The following is a 25,014-nucleotide window of genomic DNA, read 5'->3' on the forward strand; positions in this document are numbered from 1 at the left end:
CAGACTGCCACCCACCACAGTCATAACGCCAGTGAGTACAGACTGCCACCCACCACAGTCATAACGCCAGTGAGTACAGACTGCCACCCACCACAGTCATAACGCCAGTGAGTACAGACTGCCACCCACCACAGTCATAACGTCAGCGAGTACAGATTGCCACCCACCACAGTCATAACGTCAGTGACTACAGACTGCCACCCACCACAGTAGTAACGCCAGTGAGTACAGACTGCCACCCACCACAGTCATAACGTCAGTGAGTACAGACTGCAATCCACCACAGTCATAACGTCAGTGAGTACAGACTGCAACCCACCACAGTCATAACGTCAGTGAGTACAGACTGCCACCCATCACAGTCATAACGTCAGTGAGTACAGACCGCCACCCACCACAGTCGTAAGGTCAGTGAGTACAGACTGCCACCCACCACAGTCATAACGTCAGTGAGTACAGACTGCCACCGATCACAGTCATAATGTCAGCGATTACAGACCGCCACCCATCACAATCGCAACGTCAGTGAGTACAGACCGCCATCCACCACAGTCAAAACGTCAGTGAGTACACACTGCCACCCACCACAGTCATAACGTCAGTGAGTAAAAACTGCCACCCACCACAGTCATAATGTCACTGAGTACAGACTGCCACCCACACAGTCATAACGTCAGTGAGTACAGACTGCCACCGATCACAGTCATAATGTCAGTGAGTACAGACTGCCACACATCAAAGTCATAACGTCAGTGAGTACAGACTGCCACCCACTACAGTCATAACGTCAGTGGGTACAGACTGCCACCCACAACAGTCATAACGTCAGTGAGTACAGACTGCCACCCACCACAGTCATAACGTCAGTGAGTACAGACTGCCACCGATCACAGTCATAACGTCAGTGAGTACAGACTGCCACCGATCACAGTCGTAATGTCAGCGAGTATAGACTGCCACCCATCACAGTCGTAAAGCCAGTGAGTACAGACCGCCACACACCACAGTCATAACGTCAGTGAGTACAGACTGCCACCCACCACAGTCTTAACGTCAGCGAGTACAGACTGACACCCACCACAGTCATAACGCCAGTGAGTACAGACTGCCACCCACCACAGTCATAACGTCAGTGAGTACAGACTGCCACCCACCACAGTCATAACGTCAGTGAGTACAGACTGCCACCGATCACAGTCATAACGTCAGTGAGTACAGACTGCCACCCACCACAGTCATAACGTCAGTGAGTACAGACTTCCACCCATCACAGTCATAACGTCAGTGAGTACAGACTGCCACCGATCACAGTCATAATGTCAGTGAGTACAGACTGCCACCCATCACAGTCATAACGTCAGTGAGTACAGACCGCCACCCACCACAGTCGTAAGGTCAGTGAGTACAGACTGCCACCCACCACAGTCATAACGTCAGTGAGTACAGACTGCCACCGATCACAGTCATAATGTCAGCGATTACAGACCGCTACCCATCACAGTCGCAACGTCAGTGAGTACAGACTGCCATCCACCACAGTCAAAACGTCAGTGAGTACACACTGCCACCCACCACAGTCATAACGTCAGTGAGTACAAACTGCCACCCACCACAGTCATAATGTCACTGAGTACAGACTGCCACCCACACAGTCATAACGTCAGTGAGTACAGACTGCCACCGATCACAGTCGTAATGTCAGCGAGTACAGACCGCCACACACCACAGTCATAACGTCAGTGAGTACAGACTGCCACCCAGCACAGTCATAACGTCAGTGAGTACAGACTGCCACCCACCACAGTCATAACGCCAGTGAGTACAGACTGCCACACACCACAGTCATAACCCCAGTGAGTACAGACTGCCACCCACCACAGTCATAACGTCATTGATTACAGACTGCCACCCACCACAGTCATAAGATCAGTGAGTACAGACTGCCACCCACACAGTCATAACGTCAGTGAGTACAGACTGCCACCCACCACAGTCATAACGTCAGTGAGTACAGACTGCCACACACCACAGTCATAACGTCAGTGAGTACAGACTGCCACCCACCACTGTCATAACGCCAGCGAGTACAGACTGCCACCAATCACAGTCATAACGTCAGCGAGTACAGACTGCCACCCATCACAGTCATAACGTCAGTGAGTACAGACTGCCACCCACCACAGTCATAACGTCAGTGAGTACAGACTGCCACCCACCAAGGTCGTAACGTCAGTGAGTACAGACTGCCACCCACCACAGTCATAACGTCAGTGAGTACAGACTGCCACCCACCACAGTCGTAACGTCAGTGAGTACAGACTGCCACCCACCACAGTCATAAAGCCAGTGAGTACAGACTGCCACCCACCACAGTCATAACGTCAGTGAGTACAGACAGCCACCCACCACAGTAGTAACGCCAGTGAGTACAGACTGCCACCCACCACAGTCATAACGTCAGTGAGTACAGACTGCCTTCCACCACAATCATAACGTCAGTGAGTACAGACTGCAACCCACCACAGTCATAACGTCAGTGAGTACAGACTGCCACCCACCACAGTCTTAACGTCAGCGAGTACAGACTGACACCCACCACAGTCATAACGCCAGTGAGTACAGACTGCCACCCACCACAGTCATAACGTCAGTGAGTACAGACTGACACCCACCACAGTTATATCATCAGTGAGTACAGACTGCCACCCACCAAGGTCGTAACGTCAGTGAGTACAGACTGCCACCCAGCACAGTCATAACGTCAGTGAGTACAGACTGCCACCCACCACAGTCATAACGCCAGTGAGTACAGACTGCCACCCACCACAGTCATAACGCCAGTGAGTACATACTGCCACTCACCACAGTCATAACGTCATTGAGTACAGACTGCCACCCACCACAGTCATAACGTCAGTGAGTACAGACTGCCACCCAGCACAGTCATAACGTCAGCGAGTACAGACTGCCACCCACCACAGTCATAACGTCAGTGACTACAGACTGCCACCCACCACAGTAGTAACGCCAGTGAGTACAGACTGCCACCCACCACAGTCATAACGTCAGTGAGTACAGAATGCCATCCACCACAGTCATAACGTCAGTGAGTACAGACTGCCACCCACCACAGTCATAACGTCAGTGACTACAGACTGCCTTCCACCACAATCATAACGTCAGTGAGTACAGACTGCAACCCACCACAGTCATAACGTCAGTGAGTACAGACTGCCACCCACCACAGTCTTAACGTCAGCGAGTACAGACTGACACCCACCACAGTCATAACGCCAGTGAGTACAGACTGCCACCCACCACAGTCATAACGTCAGTGAGTACAGACTGACACCCACCACAGTTATATCATCAGTGAGTACAGACTCCCACCCACCAAGGTCGTAACGTCAGTGATTACAGACTGCCACCCAGCACAGTCATAACGTCAGTGAGTACAGACTGCCACCCACTACAGTCATAACGCCAGTGAGTACAGACTGCCACCCACCACAGTCATAACGTCATTGAGTACAGACTGCCACCCACCACAGTCATAACGTCAGTGAGTACAGACTGCCACCCAGCACAGTCATAACGTCAGCGAGTACAGACTGCCACCCACCACAGTCATAACGTCAGTGACTACAGACTGCCACCCACCACAGTAGTAACGCCAGTGAGTACAGACTGCCACCCACCACAGTCATAACGTCAGTGAGTACAGAATGCCATCCACCACAGTCATAACGTCAGTGAGTACAGACTGCCACCCACCACAGTCATAACGTCAGTGACTACAGACTGCCACCCACCACAGTAGTAACGCCAGTGAGTACAGACTGCCACCCACCACAGTCATAACGTCAGTGAGTACAGAATGCCATCCACCACAGTCGTAACGTCAGTGAGTACAGACTGCAACCCACCACAGTCATAACGTCATTGAGTACAGACTGCCACCCACCACAGTCATAACGTCAGCGAGTACAGACTGCCACCCACCACAGTCATAACGCCAGTGAGTACAGACTGCCACCCACCACAGTCATAACGTCATTGAGTACAGACTGCCACCCACCACAGTCATAACGTCAGCGAGTACAGACTGCCACCCACCACAGTCATAACGTCAGTGACTACAGACTGCCACCCACCACAGTAGTAACGCCAGTGAGTACAGACTGCCACCCACCACAGTCATAACGTCAGTGAGTACAGACTGCCATCCACCACAGTCATAACGTCAGTGAGTACAGACTGCAACCCACCACAGTCATAACGTCAGCGAGTACAGACTGCCACCCACCACAGTCTTAACGTCAGCGAGTACAGACTGACACCCACCACAGTCATAACGCCAGTGAGTACAGACTGCCACCCACCACAGTCATAACGTCAGTGAGTACAGACAGCCACCCACCACAGTCATGACGTCAGTGAGTACAGACTGCCACCGTTTACAGTCATAACGTCAGTGAGTACAGACTGCCACCCACCACAGTCATAACGTCAGTGAGTACAGACTGCCACCCATCACAGTCATAACGTCAGTGAATACAGACTGCTACCGATCACAGTCATAATGTCAGTGAGTACAGACTGCCACCCATCACAGTCATAACGTCAGTGAGTACAGACCGCCACCCACCACAGTCGTAAGGTCAGTGAGTACAGACTGCCACCCACCACAGTCATAACGTCAGTGAGTACAGACTGCCTTCCACCACAATCATAACGTCAGTGAGTACAGACTGCAACCCACCACATTCATAACGTCAGTGAGTACAGACTGCCACCCACCACAGTCTTAACGTCAGCGAGTACAGACTGACACCCACCACAGTCATAATGCCAGTGAGTACAGACTGCCACCCACCACAGTCATAACGTCAGTGAGTACAGACTGACACCCACCACAGTTATATCATCAGTGAGTACAGACTGCCACCCACCAAGGTCGTAACGTCAGTGAGTACAGACTGCCACCCAGCACAGTCATAACGTCAGTGAGTACAGACTGCCACCCACCACAGTCATAACGCCAGTGAGTACAGACTGCCACCCACCACAGTCATAACGCCAGTGAGTACAGACTGCCACCCACCACAGTCATAACGTCATTGAGTACAGACTGCCACCCACCACAGTCATAACGTCAGTGAGTACAGACTGCCACCCACCACAGTCATAACGTCAGTGACTACAGACTGCCACCCACCACAGTAGTAACGCCAGTGAGTACAGACTGCCACCCACCACAGTCATTACGTCAGTGAGTACAGAATGCCATCCACCACAGTCATAACGTCAGTGAGTACAGACTGCAACCCACCACAGTCATAACGTCAGCGAGTACAGACTGCCACCCACCACAGTCATAACGTCAGTGAGTACAGACTGCCACCCACCACAGTCATAACGTCAGTGAGTACAGACTGCCACCCAGCACAGTCATAACGTCAGTGAGTACAGACTGCCACCCACCACAGTCATAATGCCAGTGAGTACAGACTGCCACCCACCACAGTCATAACGCCAGTGAGTACAGACTGCCACCCACCACAGTCATAACGTCATTGAGTACAGACTGCCACCCACCACAGTCATAACGTCAGCGAGTACAGACTGCCACCCACCACAGTCATAACGTCAGTGACTACAGACTGCCACCCACCACAGTAGTAACGCCAGTGAGTACAGACTGCCACCCACCACAGTCATAACGTCAGTGAGTACAGAATGCCACCCACCACAGTCATAACGTCATTGAGTACAGACTGCCACCCACCACAGTCATAACGTCAGCGAGTACAGACTGCCACCCACCACAGTCATAACGTCAGTGACTACAGACTGCCACCCACCACAGTAGTAACGCCAGTGAGTACAGACTGCCACCCACCACAGTCATAACGTCAGTGAGTACAGAATGCCATCCACCACAGTCATAACGTCAGTGAGTACAGACTGCCACCCACCACAGTCATAACGTCAGTGACTACAGACTGCCACCCACCACAGTAGTAACGCCAGTGAGTACAGACTGCCACCCACCACAGTCATAACGTCAGTGAGTACAGAATGCCATCCACCACAGTCGTAACGTCAGTGAGTACAGACTGCAACCCACCACAGTCATAACGTCATTGAGTACAGACTGCCACCCACCACAGTCATAACGTCAGCGAGTACAGACTGCCACCCACCACAGTCATAACGCCAGTGAGTACAGACTGCCACCCACCACAGTCATAACGTCATTGAGTACAGACTGCCACCCACCACAGTCATAACGTCAGCGAGTACAGACTGCCACCCACCACAGTCATAACGTCAGTGACTACAGACTGCCACCCACCACAGTAGTAACGCCAGTGAGTACAGACTGCCACCCACCACAGTCATAACGTCAGTGAGTACAGACTGCCATCCACCACAGTCATAACGTCAGTGAGTACAGACTGCAACCCACCACAGTCATAACGTCAGCGAGTACAGACTGCCACCCACCACAGTCTTAACGTCAGCGAGTACAGACTGACACCCACCACAGTCATAACGCCAGTGAGTACAGACTGCCACCCACCACAGTCATAACGTCAGTGAGTACAGACAGCCACCCACCACAGTCATGACGTCAGTGAGTACAGACTGCCACCGTTTACAGTCATAACGTCAGTGAGTACAGACTGCCACCCACCACAGTCATAACGTCAGTGAGTACAGACTGCCACCCATCACAGTCATAACGTCAGTGAATACAGACTGCTACCGATCACAGTCATAATGTCAGTGAGTACAGACTGCCACCCATCACAGTCATAACGTCAGTGAGTACAGACCGCCACCCACCACAGTCGTAAGGTCAGTGAGTACAGACTGCCACCCACCACAGTCATAACGTCAGTGAGTACAGACTGCCTTCCACCACAATCATAACGTCAGTGAGTACAGACTGCAACCCACCACATTCATAACGTCAGTGAGTACAGACTGCCACCCACCACAGTCTTAACGTCAGCGAGTACAGACTGACACCCACCACAGTCATAATGCCAGTGAGTACAGACTGCCACCCACCACAGTCATAACGTCAGTGAGTACAGACTGACACCCACCACAGTTATATCATCAGTGAGTACAGACTGCCACCCACCAAGGTCGTAACGTCAGTGAGTACAGACTGCCACCCAGCACAGTCATAACGTCAGTGAGTACAGACTGCCACCCACCACAGTCATAACGCCAGTGAGTACAGACTGCCACCCACCACAGTCATAACGCCAGTGAGTACAGACTGCCACCCACCACAGTCATAACGTCATTGAGTACAGACTGCCACCCACCACAGTCATAACGTCAGTGAGTACAGACTGCCACCCACCACAGTCATAACGTCAGTGACTACAGACTGCCACCCACCACAGTAGTAACGCCAGTGAGTACAGACTGCCACCCACCACAGTCATTACGTCAGTGAGTACAGAATGCCATCCACCACAGTCATAACGTCAGTGAGTACAGACTGCAACCCACCACAGTCATAACGTCAGCGAGTACAGACTGCCACCCACCACAGTCATAACGTCAGTGAGTACAGACTGCCACCCACCACAGTCATAACGTCAGTGAGTACAGACTGCCACCCAGCACAGTCATAACGTCAGTGAGTACAGACTGCCACCCACCACAGTCATAATGCCAGTGAGTACAGACTGCCACCCACCACAGTCATAACGCCAGTGAGTACAGACTGCCACCCACCACAGTCATAACGTCATTGAGTACAGACTGCCACCCACCACAGTCATAACGTCAGCGAGTACAGACTGCCACCCACCACAGTCATAACGTCAGTGACTACAGACTGCCACCCACCACAGTAGTAACGCCAGTGAGTACAGACTGCCACCCACCACAGTCATAACGTCAGTGAGTACAGACTGCCATCCACCACAGTCATAACGTCAGTGAGTACAGACTGCAACCCACCACAGTCATAACGTCAGCGAGTACAGACTGCCACCCACCACAGTCTTAACGTCAGAGAGTACAGACTGACACCCACCACAGTCATAACGCCAGTGAGTACAGACTGCCACCCACCACAGTCATAACGTCAGTGAGTACAGACAGCCACCCACCACAGTCATAACGTCAGTGAGTACAGACTGCCACCGATTACAGTCATAACGTCAGTGAGTACAGACTGCCACCCACCACAGTCATAACGTCAGTGAGTACAGACTGCCACCCATCACAGTCATAACGTCAGTGAATACAGACTGCCACCGATCACAGTCATAATGTCAGTGAGTACAGACTGCCACCCATCACAGTCATAACGTCAGTGAGTACAGACCGCCACCCACCACAGTCGTAAGGTCAGTGAGTACAGACTGCCACCCACCACAGTCATAACGTCAGTGAGTACAGACTGCCACCGATCACAGTCATAATGTCAGCGATTACAGACCGCCACCCATCACAATCGCAACGTCAGTGAGTACAGACCGCCATCCACTACAGTCAAAACGTCAGTGAGTACACACTGCCACCCACCACAGTCATAACGTCAGTGAGTACAAACTGCCACCCACCACAGTCATAATGTCACTGAGTACAGACTGCCACCCACACAGTCATAATGTCAGTGAGTACAGACTGCCACCGATCACAGTCATAATGTCAGTGAGTACAGACTGCCACACATCAAAGTCATAACGTCAGTGAGTACAGACTGCCACCCACTACAGTCATAACGTCAGTGGGTACAGACTGCCACCCACAACAGTCATAACGTCAGTGAGTACAGACTGCCACCCACCACAGTCATAACGTCAGTGAGTACAGACTGCCACCGATCACAGTCATAACGTCAGTGAGTACAGACTGCCACCGATCACAGTCGTAATGTCAGCGAGTACAGACTGCCACCCATCACAGTCGTAAAGCCAGTGAGTACAGACCGCCACACACCACAGTCATAACGTCAGTGAGTACAGACTGCCACCCACCACAGTCTTAACGTCAGCGAGTACAGACTGACACCCACCACAGTCATAACGCCAGTGAGTACAGACTGCCACCCACCACAGTCAGAACGTCAGTGAGTACAGACTGCCACCCACCACAGTCATAACGTCAGTGAGTACAGACTGCCACCGATCACAGTCATAACGTCAGTGAGTACAGACTGCCACCCACCACAGTCATAACGTCAGTGAGTACAGACTTCCACCCATCACAGTCATAACGTCAGTGAGTACAGACTGCCACCGATCACAGTCATAATGTCAGTGAGTACAGACTGCCACCCATCACAGTCATAACGTCAGTGAGTACAGACCGCCACCCACCACAGTCGTAAGGTCAGTGAGTACAGACTGCCACCCACCACAGTCATAACGTCAGTGAGTACAGACTGCCACCGATCACAGTCATAATGTCAGCGATTACAGACCGCCACCCATCACAGTCGCAACGTCTGTGAGTACAGACTGCCATCCACCACAGTCAAAACGTCAGTGAGTACACACTGCCACCCACCACAGTCATAACGTCAGTGAGTACAAACTGCCACCCACCACAGTCATAATGTCACTGAGTACAGACTGCCACCCACACAGTCATAACGTCAGTGAGTACAGACTGCCACCGATCACAGTCATAATGTCAGTGAGTACAGACTGCCACACATCAAAGTCATAACGTCAGTGAGTACAGACTGCCACCCACTACAGTCATAACGTCAGTGGGTACAGACTGCCACCCACAACAGTCATAACGTCAGTGAGTACAGACTGCCACCCACCACAGTCATAACGTCAGTGAGTACAGACTGCCACCCAGCACAGTCATAACGTCAGTGAGTACAGACTGCCACCCACCACAGTCATAACGCCAGTGAGTACAGACTGCCACACACCACAGTCATAACCCCAGTGATTACAGACTGCCACCCACCACAGTCATAACGTCATTGAGTACAGACTGCCACCCACCACAGTCATAAGATCAGTGAGTACAGACTTCCACCCACACAGTCATAACGTCAGTGAGTACAGACTGCCACCCACCACTGTCATAACGCCAGCGAGTACAGACTGCCACCAATCACAGTCATAACGTCAGCGAGTACAGACTGCCACCCATCACAGTCATAACGTCAGTGAGTACAGACTGCCACCCACCACAGTCATAACGTAAGTGAGTACAGACTGCCACCCACCAAGGTCGTAACGTCAGTGAGTACAGACTGCCACCCACCACAGTCATAACGTCAGTGAGTACAGACTGCCACCCACCACAGTCGTAACGTCAGTGAGTACAGACTGCCACCCACCACAGTCATAAAGCCAGTGAGTACAGACTGCCACCCACCACAGTCATAACGTCAGTGAGTACAGACTGCCACCCACCACAGTAGTAACGCCAGTGAGTACAGACTGCCACCCACCACAGTCATAACGTCAGTGAGTACAGACTGCCTTCCACCACAGTCATAACGTCAGTGAGTACAGACTGCAACCCACCACAGTCATAACGTCAGTGAGTACAGACTGCCACCCACCACAGTCTTAACGTCAGCGAGTACAGACTGACACCCACCACAGTCATAACACCAGTGAGTACAGACTGCCACCCACCACAGTCATAACGTCAGTGAGTACAGACTGCCACCCACCACAGTCAAAACGTCAGTGAGTACAGACTGCCACCGATCACAGTAATAACCTCAGTGAGTACAGACTGCCACCAACCACAGTCATAACGTCAGTGAGTACAGACTGCCACCCATCACAGTCATAATGTCAGTGAGTACAGACTGCCACCGATCACAGTCATAATGTCAGTGAGTACAGACTGCCACGCATCACAGTCATAACGTCAGTGAGTACAGACCGCCACCCAATACAGTCAAAACGTCAGTGAGTACAGACTGACACCCAATACAGTCATAACGTCAGTGAATACAGACTGCCACCCACCACAGTCATAACGTCAGTGAGTACAGACTGCCACCCAACACAGTCATAACGTCTATGAGTACAGACTGCCACCGATCACAGTCATAATGTCAGTGAGTACAGACTGCCACCCATCACAGTTGTAACGTCAGTGAGTACAGACCGCCAACCACCACAGTCATAACGTCAGTGAGTACAGACCGCCAACCACCACAGTCATAACGTCAGTGAGTACAGACTGCCACCCACATCATTCATAACGTCAGTGAGTACAGACTGCCACCCACCACAGTCATAACGTCAGTGAGTACAGACTGCCACCGATCATAGTCATAATGTCAGCAAGTACAGACTGCCACCCACCACTGTCATAACGTCAGTGAGTACAGACTGCCACCCACCACAGTCATAACGTCAGTGAGTACACACTGCCACCCACCACAGTCATAACGTCAGTGAGTACAAACTGCCACCCACCACAGTCATAATGTCACTGAGTACAGACTGCCACCCACCACAGTCATAACGCCAGTGAGTACAGACTGCCACTCACCACAGTCATAACGTCAGCGAGTACAGACTGCCACCCACCACAGTCATAACGCCAGTGAGTACAGACTGCCACCCACCACAGTCATAAAGTCAGTGAGTACAGACTGCCACCCACCACAGTCATAACGTCATTGAGTACAGACTGCCACCCACCACAGTCATAAGATCAGTGAGTACAGACTGCCACCCACACAGTCATAACGTCAGTGAGTACAGACTGCCACCCACCACAGTCATAATGTCAGTGAGTACAGACTGCCACCCACCACAGTCATAACGTCAGTGAGTACAGACTGCCACCCACCACTGTCATAACGCCAGCGAGTACAGACTGCCACCAATCACAGTCATAACGTCAGCGAGTACAGACTGCCACCCATCACAGTCATAACGTCAGTGAGTACAGACTGCCACCCACCACAGTCATAACGTCAGTGAGTACAGACTGCCACCCACCACAGTCATAACGTCAGTGAGTACAGACGGCCACCGATCACAGTCATAACGTCAGTGAGTACAGACTGCCACCGATCACAGTCGTAACGTCAGCGAGTACAGACTGCCACCCATCACAGACGTAAAGCCAGTGAGTACAGACCGCCACACACCACAGTCATAACGTCAGTGAGTACTGACTGCCACCCAGCACAGTCATAACGTCAGTGAGTACAGACTGCCACCAACCACAGTCATAACGCCAGTGAGTACAGACTGCCACACACCACAGTCATAACCCCAGTGATTACAGACTGCCACCCACCACAGTCATAACGTCAGTGAGTACAGACTGCCACCCACCACAGTCAAAACGTCAGTGAGTACAGACTGCCACCGATCACAGTAATAACCTCAGTGAGTACAGACTGCCACCCACCACAGTCATAACGTCAGTGAGTACAGACTGCCACCCATCACAGTCATAATGTCAGTGAGTACAGACTGCCACCGATCACAGTCATAATGTCAGTGAGTACAGACTGCCACGCATCACAGTCATAACGTCAGTGAGTACAGACCGCCACCCAATACAGTCAAAACGTCAGTGAGTACAGACTGACACCCAATACACTCATAACGTCAGTGAATACAGACTGCCACCCACCACAGTCATAACGTCAGTGAGTACAGACTGCCACCCAACACAGTCATAACGTCTATGAGTACAGACTGCCACCGATCACAGTCATAATGTCAGTGAGTACAGACTGCCACCCATCACAGTTGTAACGTCAGTGAGTACAGACCGCCAACCACCACAGTCATAACGTCAGTGAGTACAGACTGCCACCCACCAAAGTCATAATGTCAGTGAGTACAGACTGCCACCCACATCATTCATAACGTCAGTGAGTACAGACTGCCACCCACCACAGTCATAACGTCAGTGAGTACAGACTGCCACCCACCACAGTCATAACGTCAGTGAGTACAGACTGCCACCGATCATAGTCATAATGTCAGCAAGTACAGACTGCCACCCACCACTGTCATAACGTCAGTGAGTACAGACTGCCACCCACCACAGTCATAACGTCAGTGAGTACACACTGCCACCCACCACAGTCATAACGTCAGTGAGTACAAACTGCCACCCACCACAGTCATAATGTCACTGAGTACAGACTGCCACCCACCACAGTCATAACGCCAGTGAGTACAGACTGCCACTCACCACAGTCATAACGTCAGCGAGTACAGACTGCCACCCACCACAGTCATAACGCCAGTGAGTACAGACTGCCACCCACCACAGTCATAAAGTCAGTGAGTACAGACTGCCACCCACCACAGTCATAACGTCATTGAGTACAGACTGCCACCCACCACAGTCATAACGTCAGTGAGTACAGACTGCCACCCACCACAGTCATAACGTCAGTGAGTACAGACTGCCACCCACCACTGTCATAACGCCAGCGAGTACAGACTGCCACCAATCACAGTCATAACGTCAGCGAGTACAGACTGCCACCCATCACAGTCATAACGTCAGTGAGTACAGACTGCCACCCACCACAGTCATAACGCCAGTGAGTACAGACTGCCACACACCACAGTCATAACCCCAGTGATTACAGACTGCCACCCACCACAGTCATAACGTCATTGAGTACAGACTGCCACCCACCACAGTCATAAGATCAGTGAGTACAGACTTCCACCCACACAGTCATAACGTCAGTGAGTACAGACTGCCACCCACCACTGTCATAACGCCAGCGAGTACAGACTGCCACCAATCACAGTCATAACGTCAGCGAGTACAGACTGCCACCCATCACAGTCATAACGTCAGTGAGTACAGACTGCCACCCACCACAGTCATAACGTCAGTGAGTACAGACTGCCACCCACCAAGGTCGTAACGTCAGTGAGTACAGACTGCCACCCACCACAGTCATAACGTCAGTGAGTACAGACTGCCACCCACCACAGTCGTAACGTCAGTGAGTACAGACTGCCACCCACCACAGTCATAAAGCCAGTGAGTACAGACTGCCACCCACCACAGTCATAACGTCAGTGAGTACAGACTGCCACCCACCACAGTAGTAACGCCAGTGAGTACAGACTGCCACCCACCACAGTCATAACGTCAGTGAGTACAGACTGCCTTCCACCACAGTCATAACGTCAGTGAGTACAGACTGCAACCCACCACAGTCATAACGTCAGTGAGTACAGACTGCCACCCACCACAGTCTTAACGTCAGCGAGTACAGACTGACACCCACCACAGTCATAACACCAGTGAGTACAGACTGCCACCCACCACAGTCATAACGTCAGTGAGTACAGACTGCCACCCACCACAGTCAAAACGTCAGTGAGTACAGACTGCCACCGATCACAGTAATAACCTCAGTGAGTACAGACTGCCACCAACCACAGTCATAACGTCAGTGAGTACAGACTGCCACCCATCACAGTCATAATGTCAGTGAGTACAGACTGCCACCGATCACAGTCATAATGTCAGTGAGTACAGACTGCCACGCATCACAGTCATAACGTCAGTGAGTACAGACCGCCACCCAATACAGTCAAAACGTCAGTGAGTACAGACTGACACCCAATACAGTCATAACGTCAGTGAATACAGACTGCCACCCACCACAGTCATAACGTCAGTGAGTACAGACTGCCACCCATCACAGTTGTAACGTCAGTGAGTACAGACCGCCAACCACCACAGTCATAACGTCAGTGAGTACAGACCGCCAACCACCACAGTCATAACGTCAGTGAGTACAGACTGCCACCCACATCATTCATAACGTCAGTGAGTACAGACTGCCACCCACCACAGTCATAACGTCAGTGAGTACAGACTGCCACCGATCATAGTCATAATGTCAGCAAGTACAGACTGCCACCCACCACTGTCATAACGTCAGTGAGTACAGACTGCCACCCACCACAGTCATAACGTCAGCGAGTACACACTGCCACCCACCACAGTCATAACGTCAGTGAGTACAAACTGCCACCCACCACAGTCATAATGTCACTGAGTACAGACTGCCACCCACCACAGTCATAACGCCAGTGAGTACAGACTGCCACTCACCACAGTCATAACGTCAGCGAGTACAGACTGCCACCCACCACAGTCATAACGCCAGTGAGTACAGACTGCCACCCACCACAGTCATAAAGTCAGTGAGTACAGACTGCCACCCACCACAGTCATAACGTCATTGAGTACAGACTGCCACCCACCACAGTCATAAGATCAGTGAGTACAGACTGCCACCCACACAGTCATAACGTCAGTGAGTACAGACTGCCACCCACCACAGTCATAACGTCAGTGAGTACAGACTGCCACCCACCACAGTCATAACGTCAGTGAGTACAGACTGCCACCCACCACTGTCATAACGCCAGCGAGTACAGACTGCCACCAATCACAGTCATAACGTCAGCGAGTACAGACTGCCACCCATCACAGTCATAACGTCAGTGAGTACAGACTGCCACCCACCACAGTCATAACGTCAGTGAGTACAGACTGCCACCCACCACAGTCATAACGTCAGTGAGTACAGACTGCCACCGATCACAGTCATAACGTCAGTGAGTACAGACTGCCACCGATCACAGTCGTAACGTCAGCGAGTACAGACTGCCACCCATCACAGACGTAAAGCCAGTGAGTACAGACCGCCACACACCACAGTCATAACGTCAGTGAGTACTGACTGCCACCCAGCACAGTCATAACGTCAGTGAGTACAGACTGCCACCAACCACAGTCATAACGCCAGTGAGTACAGACTGCCACACACCACAGTCATAACCCCAGTGATTACAGACTGCCACCCACCACAGTCATAACGTCAGTGAGTACAGACTGCCACCCACCACAGTCAAAACGTCAGTGAGTACAGACTGCCACCGATCACAGTAATAACCTCAGTGAGTACAGACTGCCACCCACCACAGTCATAACGTCAGTGAGTACAGACTGCCACCCATCACAGTCATAATGTCAGTGAGTACAGACTGCCACCGATCACAGTCATAATGTCAGTGAGTACAGACTGCCATGCATCACAGTCATAACGTCAGTGAGTACAGACCGCCACCCAATACAGTCAAAACGTCAGTGAGTACAGACTGACACCCAATACAGTCATAACGTCAGTGAATACAGACTGCCACCCACCACAGTCATAACGTCAGTGAGTACAGACTGCCACCCAACACAGTCATAACGTCTATGAGTACAGACTGCCACCGATCACAGTCATAATGTCAGTGAGTACAGACTGCCACCCATCACAGTTGTAACGTCAGTGAGTACAGACCGCCAACCACCACAGTCATAACGTCAGTGAGTACAGACTGCCACCCACCAAAGTCATAATGTCAGTGAGTACAGACTGCCACCCACATCATTCATAACGTCAGTGAGTACAGACTGCCACCCACCACAGTCATAACGTCAGTGAGTACAGACTGCCACCGATCATAGTCATAATGTCAGCAAGTACAGACTGCCACCCACCACTGTCATAACGTCAGTGAGTACAGACTGCCACCCACCACAGTCATAACGTCAGTGAGTACACACTGCCACCCACCACAGTCATAACGTCAGTGAGTACAAACTGCCACCCACCACAGTCATAATGTCACTGAGTACAGACTGCCACCCACCACAGTCATAACGCCAGTGAGTACAGACTGCCACTCACCACAGTCATAACGTCAGCGAGTACAGACTGCCACCCACCACAGTCATAACGCCAGTGAGTACAGACTGCCACCCACCACAGTCATAAAGTCAGTGAGTACAGACTGCCACCCACCACAGTCATAACGTCATTGAGTACAGACTGCCACCCACCACAGTCATAACGTCAGTGAGTACAGACTGCCACCCACCACAGTCATAACGTCAGTGAGTACAGACTGCCACCCACCACTGTCATAACGCCAGCGAGTACAGACTGCCACCAATCACAGTCATAACGTCAGCGAGTACAGACTGCCACCCATCACAGTCATAACGTCAGTGAGTACAGACTGCCACCCACCACAGTCATAACGTCAGTGAGTACAGACTGCCACCCACCACAGTCATAACGTCAGTGAGTACAGACGGCCACCGATCACAGTCATAACGTCAGTGAGTACAGACTGCCACCGATCACAGTCGTAACGTCAGCGAGTACAGACTGCCACCCATCACAGACGTAAAGCCAGTGAGTACAGACCGCCACACACCACAGTCATAACGTCAGTGAGTACTGACTGCCACCCAGCACAGTCATAACGTCAGTGAGTACAGACTGCCACCAACCACAGTCATAACGCCAGTGAGTACAGACTGCCACACACCACAGTCATAACCCCAGTGATTACAGACTGCCACCCACCACAGTCATAACGTCATTGAGTACAGACTGCCACCCACCACAGTCATAAGATCAGTGAGTACAGACTGCCACCCACACAGTCATAACGTCAGTGAGTACAGACTGCCGCCCACCACAGTCATAACGTCAGTGAGTACAGACTGCCACCCACCACAGTCATAACGTCAGTGAGTACAGACTGCCACCCACCACTGTCATAACGCCAGCGAGTACAGACTGCCACCAATCACAGTCATAACATCAGCGAGTACAGACTGCCACCCATCACAGTCATAACGTCAGTGAATACAGACTGCCACCCACCACAGTCATAAAGTCAGTGAGTACAGACTGCCACCCACCAAGGTCGTAACGTCAGTGAGTACAGACTGCCACCCACCACAGTCATAACGTCAGTGAGTACAGACTGCCACCCACCACAGTCGTAACGTCAGTGAGTACAGACTGCCACCCACCACAGTCATAAAGCCAGTGAGTACAGACTGCCACCCACCACAGTCATAACGTCAGTGAGTACAGACTGCCACCCACCACAGTAGTAACGCCAGTGAGTACAGACTGCCACCCACCACAGTCATAACGTCAGTGAGTACAGACTGCCTTCCACCACAGTCATAACGTCAGTGAGTACAGACTGCAACCCACCACAGTCATAATGTCAGTGAGTACAGACTGCCACCCACCACAGTCTTAACGTTAGCGAGTACAGATTGACACCCACCACAGTCATAACGCCAGTGAGTACAGACTGCCACCCACCACAGTCATAACGTCAGTGAGTACAGACTGCCACCCACCACAGTCATAACGTCAGTGAGTACAGACTGCCACCGATCACAGTAATAACGTCAGTGAGTACAGACTGCCACCCACCACAGTCATAACGTCAGTGAGTACAGACTGCCACCCATCACAGTCATAATGTCAGTGAGTACAGACTGCCACCGATCACAGTCATAATGTCAGTGAGTACAGACTGCCACGCATCACAGTCATAACGTCAGTGAGTACAGACCGCCACCCAATACAGTCAAAACGTCAGTGAGTACAGACTGACACCCAATACAGTCATAACGTCAGTGAGTACAGACTGCCACCCACCACAGTCATAACGTCAGTGAGTACAGACTGCCACCCAACACAGTCATAACGTCTATGAGTACAGACTGCCACCGATCACAGTCATAATGTCAGTGAGTACAGACTGCCACCCATCACAGTTGTAACGTCAGTGAGTACAGACCGCCAACCACCACAGTCATAACGTCAGTGAGTACAGACTGCCACCCACCAAAGTCATAATGTCAGTGAGTACAGATGGCCACACACTACAGTCATAACATCAGTGAGTACAGACTGCCACCCACATCATTCATAACGTCAGTGAGTACAGACTGCCACCCACCACAGTCATAACGTCAGTGAGTACAGACTGCCACCGATCATAGTCATAATGTCAGCGAGTACAGACTGCCACCCACCACTGTCATAACGTCAGTGAGTACAGACTGCCACCCACCACAGTCATAACGTCAGTGAGTACACACTGCCACCCACCACAGTCATAACGTCAGTGAGTACAAACTGCCACCCACCACAGTCATAATGTCACTGAGTACAGACTGCCACCCACCACAGTCATAACGCCAGTGAGTACAGACTGCCACTCACCACAGTCATAACGTCAGCGAGTACAGACTGCCACCCACCACAGTCATAACGCCAGTGAGTACAGACTGCCACCCACCACAGTCATAAAGTCAGTGAGTACAGACTGCCACCCACCACAGTCATAACGTCATTGAGTACAGACTGCCACCCACCACAGTCATAAGATCAGTGAGTACAGACTGCCACCCACACAGTCATAACGTCAGTGAGTACAGACTGCCACCCACCACAGTCATAACGTCAGTGAGTACAGACTGCCACCCACCACAGTCATAAAGCCAGTGAGTACAGACTGCCACCCACCACAGTCATAACGTCAGTGAGTACAGACTGCCACCCACCACAGTAGTAACGCCAGTGAGTACAGACTGCCACCCACCACAGTCATAACGTCAGTGAGTACAGACTGCCTTCCACCACAGTCATAACGTCAGTGAGTACAGACTGCAACCCACCACAGTCATAACGTCAGTGAGTACAGACTGCCACCCACCACAGTCTTAACGTCAGCGAGTACAGACTGACACCCACCACAGTCATAACGCCAGTGAGTACAGACTGCCACCCACCACAGTCATAACGTCAGTGAGTACAGACTGCCACCCACCACAGTCATAACGTCAGTGAGTACAGACTGCCACCGATCACAGTAATAACGTCAGTGAGTACAGACTGCCACCCACCACAGTCATAACGTCAGTGAGTACAGACTGCCACCCATCACAGTCATAATGTCAGTGAGTACAGACTGCCACCGATCACAGTCATAATGTCAGTGAGTACAGACTGCCACGCATCACAGTCATAACGTCAGTGAGTACAGACCGCCACCCAATACAGTCAAAACGTCAGTGAGTACAGACTGACACCCAATACAGTCATAACGTCAGTGAGTACAGACTGCCACCCACCACAGTCATAACGTCAGTGAGTACAGACTGCCACCCAACACAGTCATAACGTCTATGAGTACAGACTGCCACCGATCACAGTCATAATGTCAGTGAGTACAGACTGCCACCCATCACAGTTGTAACGTCAGTGAGTACAGACCGCCAACCACCACAGTCATAACGTCAGTGAGTACAGACTGCCACCCACCAAAGTCATAATGTCAGTGAGTACAGACTGCCACCCACATCATTCATAACGTCAGTGAGTACAGACTGCCACCCACCACAGTCATAACGTCAGTGAGTACAGACTGCCACCGATCATAGTCATAATGTCAGCAAGTACAGACTGCCACCCACCACTGTCATAACGTCAGTGAGTACAGACTGCCACCCACCACAGTCATAACGTCAGTGAGTACACACTGCCACCCACCACAGTCATAACGTCAGTGAGTACAAACTGCCACCCACCACAGTCATAATGTCACTGAGTACAGACTGCCACCCACCACAGTCATAACGCCAGTGAGTACAGACTGCCACTCACCACAGTCATAACGTCAGCGAGTACAGACTGCCACCCACCACAGTCATAACGCCAGTGAGTACAGACTGCCACCCACCACAGTCATAAAGTCAGTGAGTACAGACTGCCACCCACCACAGTCATAACGTCATTGAGTACAGACTGCCACCCATCACAGTTGTAACGTCAGTGAGTACAGACCGCCAACCACCACAGTCATAACGTCAGTGAGTACAGACTGCCACCCACCAAAGTCATAATGTCAGTGAGTACAGATGGCCACACACTACAGTCATAACATCAGTGAGTACAGACTGCCACCCACATCATTCATAACGTCAGTGAGTACAGACTGCCACCCACCAAAGTCATAATGTCAGTGAGTACAGACTGCCACCCACATCATTCATAACGTCAGTGAGTACAGACTGCCACCCACCACAGTCATAACGTCAGTGAGTACAAACTGCCACCCACCACAGTCATAATGTCACTGAGTACAGACTGCCACCCACCACAGTCATAACGCCAGTGAGTACAGACTGCCACTCACCACAGTCATAACGTCAGCGAGTACAGACTGCCACCCACCACAGTCATAACGCCAGTGAGTACAGACTGCCACCCACCACAGTCATAAAGTCAGTGAGTACAGACTGCCACCCACCACAGTCATAACGTCATTGAGTACAGACTGCCACCCACCACAGTCATAAGATCAGTGAGTACAGACTGCCACCCACACAGTCATAACGTCAGTGAGTACAGACTGCCACCCACCACAGTCATAACGTCAGTGAGTACAGACTGCCACCCACCACAGTCATAAAGCCAGTGAGTACAGACTGCCACCCACCACAGTCATAACGTCAGTGAGTACAGACTGCCACCCACCACAGTAGTAACGCCAGTGAGTACAGACTGCCACCCACCACAGTCATAACGTCAGTGAGTACAGACTGCCTTCCACCACAGTCATAACGTCAGTGAGTACAGACTGCAACCCACCACAGTCATAACGTCAGTGAGTACAGACTGCCACCCACCACAGTCTTAACGTCAGCGAGTACAGACTGACACCCACCACAGTCATAACGCCAGTGAGTACAGACTGCCACCCACCACAGTCATAACGTCAGTGAGTACAGACTGCCACCCACCACAGTCATAACGTCAGTGAGTACAGACTGCCACCGATCACAGTAATAACGTCAGTGAGTACAGACTGCCACCCACCACAGTCATAACGTCAGTGAGTACAGACTGCCACCCATCACAGTCATAATGTCAGTGAGTACAGACTGCCACCGATCACAGTCATAATGTCAGTGAGTACAGACTGCCACGCATCACAGTCATAACGTCAGTGAGTACAGACCGCCACCCAATACAGTCAAAACGTCAGTGAGTACAGACTGACACCCAATACAGTCATAACGTCAGTGAGTACAGACTGCCACCCACCACAGTCATAACGTCAGTGAGTACAGACTGCCACCCAACACAGTCATAACGTCTATGAGTACAGACTGCCACCGATCACAGTCATAATGTCAGTGAGTACAGACTGCCACCCATCACAGTTGTAACGTCAGTGAGTACAGACCGCCAACCACCACAGTCATAACGTCAGTGAGTACAGACTGCCACCCACCAAAGTCATAATGTCAGTGAGTACAGACTGCCACCCACATCATTCATAACGTCAGTGAGTACAGACTGCCACCCACCACAGTCATAACGTCAGTGAGTACAGACTGCCACCGATCATAGTCATAATGTCAGCAAGTACAGACTGCCACCCACCACTGTCATAACGTCAGTGAGTACAGACTGCCACCCACCACAGTCATAACGTCAGTGAGTACACACTGCCACCCACCACAGTCATAACGTCAGTGAGTACAAACTGCCACCCACCACAGTCATAATGTCACTGAGTACAGACTGCCACCCACCACAGTCATAACGCCAGTGAGTACAGACTGCCACTCACCACAGTCATAACGTCAGCGAGTACAGACTGCCACCCACCACAGTCATAACGCCAGTGAGTACAGACTGCCACCCACCACAGTCATAAAGTCAGTGAGTACAGACTGCCACCCACCACAGTCATAACGTCATTGAGTACAGACTGCCACCCATCACAGTTGTAACGTCAGTGAGTACAGACCGCCAACCACCACAGTCATAACGTCAGTGAGTACAGACTGCCACCCACCAAAGTCATAATGTCAGTGAGTACAGATGGCCACACACTACAGTCATAACATCAGTGAGTACAGACTGCCACCCACATCATTCATAACGTCAGTGAGTACAGACTGCCACCCACCACAGTCATAACGTCAGTGAGTACAGACTGCCACCGATCATAGTCATAATGTCAGCGAGTACAGACTGCCACCCACCACTGTCATAACGTCAGTGAGTACAGACTGCCACCCACCACAGTCATAACGTCAGTGAGTACACACTGCCACCCACCACAGTCATAACGTCAGTGAGTACAAACTGCCACCCACCACAGTCATAATGTCACTGAGTACAGACTGCCACCCACCACAGTCATAACGCCAGTGAGTACAGACTGCCACTCACCACAGTCATAACGTCAGCGAGTACAGACTGCCACCCACCACAGTCATAACGCCAGTGAGTACAGACTGCCACCCACCACAGTCATAAAGTCAGTGAGTACAGACTGCCACCCACCACAGTCATAACGTCATTGAGTACAGACTGCCACCCACCACAGTCATAAGATCAGTGAGTACAGACTGCCACCCACACAGTCATAACGTCAGTGAGTACAGACTGCCACCCACCACAGTCATAACGTCAGTGAGTACAGACTGCCACCCACCACAGTCATAAAGCCAGTGAGTACAGACTGCCACCCACCACAGTCATAACGTCAGTGAGTACAGACTGCCACCCACCACAGTAGTAACGCCAGTGAGTACAGACTGCCACCCACCACAGTCATAACGTCAGTGAGTACAGACTGCCTTCCACCACAGTCATAACGTCAGTGAGTACAGACTGCAACCCACCACAGTCATAACGTCAGTGAGTACAGACTGCCACCCACCACAGTCTTAACGTCAGCGAGTACAGACTGACACCCACCACAGTCATAACGCCAGTGAGTACAGACTGCCACCCACCACAGTCATAACGTCAGTGAGTACAGACTGCCACCCACCACAGTCATAACGTCAGTGAGTACAGACTGCCACCGATCACAGTAATAACGTCAGTGAGTACAGACTGCCACCCACCACAGTCATAACGTCAGTGAGTACAGACTGCCACCCATCACAGTCATAATGTCAGTGAGTACAGACTGCCACCGATCACAGTCATAATGTCAGTGAGTACAGACTGCCACGCATCACAGTCATAACGTCAGTGAGTACAGACCGCCACCCAATACAGTCAAAACGTCAGTGAGTACAGACTGACACCCAATACAGTCATAACGTCAGTGAGTACAGACTGCCACCCACCACAGTCATAACGTCAGTGAGTACAGACTGCCACCCAACACAGTCATAACGTCTATGAGTACAGACTGCCACCGATCACAGTCATAATGTCAGTGAGTACAGACTGCCACCCATCACAGTTGTAACGTCAGTGAGTACAGACCGCCAACCACCACAGTCATAACGTCAGTGAGTACAGACTGCCACCCACCAAAGTCATAATGTCAGTGAGTACAGACTGCCACCCACATCATTCATAACGTCAGTGAGTACAGACTGCCACCCACCACAGTCATAACGTCAGTGAGTACAGACTGCCACCGATCATAGTCATAATGTCAGCAAGTACAGACTGCCACCCACCACTGTCATAACGTCAGTGAGTACAGACTGCCACCCACCACAGTCATAACGTCAGTGAGTACACACTGCCACCCACCACAGTCATAACGTCAGTGAGTACAAACTGCCACCCACCACAGTCATAATGTCACTGAGTACAGACTGCCACCCACCACAGTCATAACGCCAGTGAGTACAGACTGCCACTCACCACAGTCATAACGTCAGCGAGTACAGACTGCCACCCACCACAGTCATAACGCCAGTGAGTACAGACTGCCACCCACCACAGTCATAAAGTCAGTGAGTACAGACTGCCACCCACCACAGTCATAACGTCATTGAGTACAGACTGCCACCCACCACAGTCATAAGATCAGTGAGTACAGACTGCCACCCACACAGTCATAACGTCAGTGAGTACAGACTGCCACCCACCACAGTCATAACGTCAGTGAGTACAGACTGCCACCCACCACAGTCATAACGTCAGTGAGTACAGACTGCCACCCACCACTGTCATAACGCCAGCGAGTACAGACTGCCACCAATCACAGTCATAACGTCAGCGAGTACAGACTGCCACCCATCACAGTCATAACGTCAGTGAGTACAGACTGCCACCCACCACAGTCATAACGTCAGTGAGTACAGACTGCCACCCACCACAGTCAT

This window comes from Salmo salar, unplaced genomic scaffold (assembly GCF_965601325.2).
Source record: "Salmo salar unplaced genomic scaffold, fSalSal1 ptg000071l, whole genome shotgun sequence".
In the NCBI taxonomy this organism is placed as follows: domain Eukaryota; kingdom Metazoa; phylum Chordata; class Actinopteri; order Salmoniformes; family Salmonidae; genus Salmo; species Salmo salar.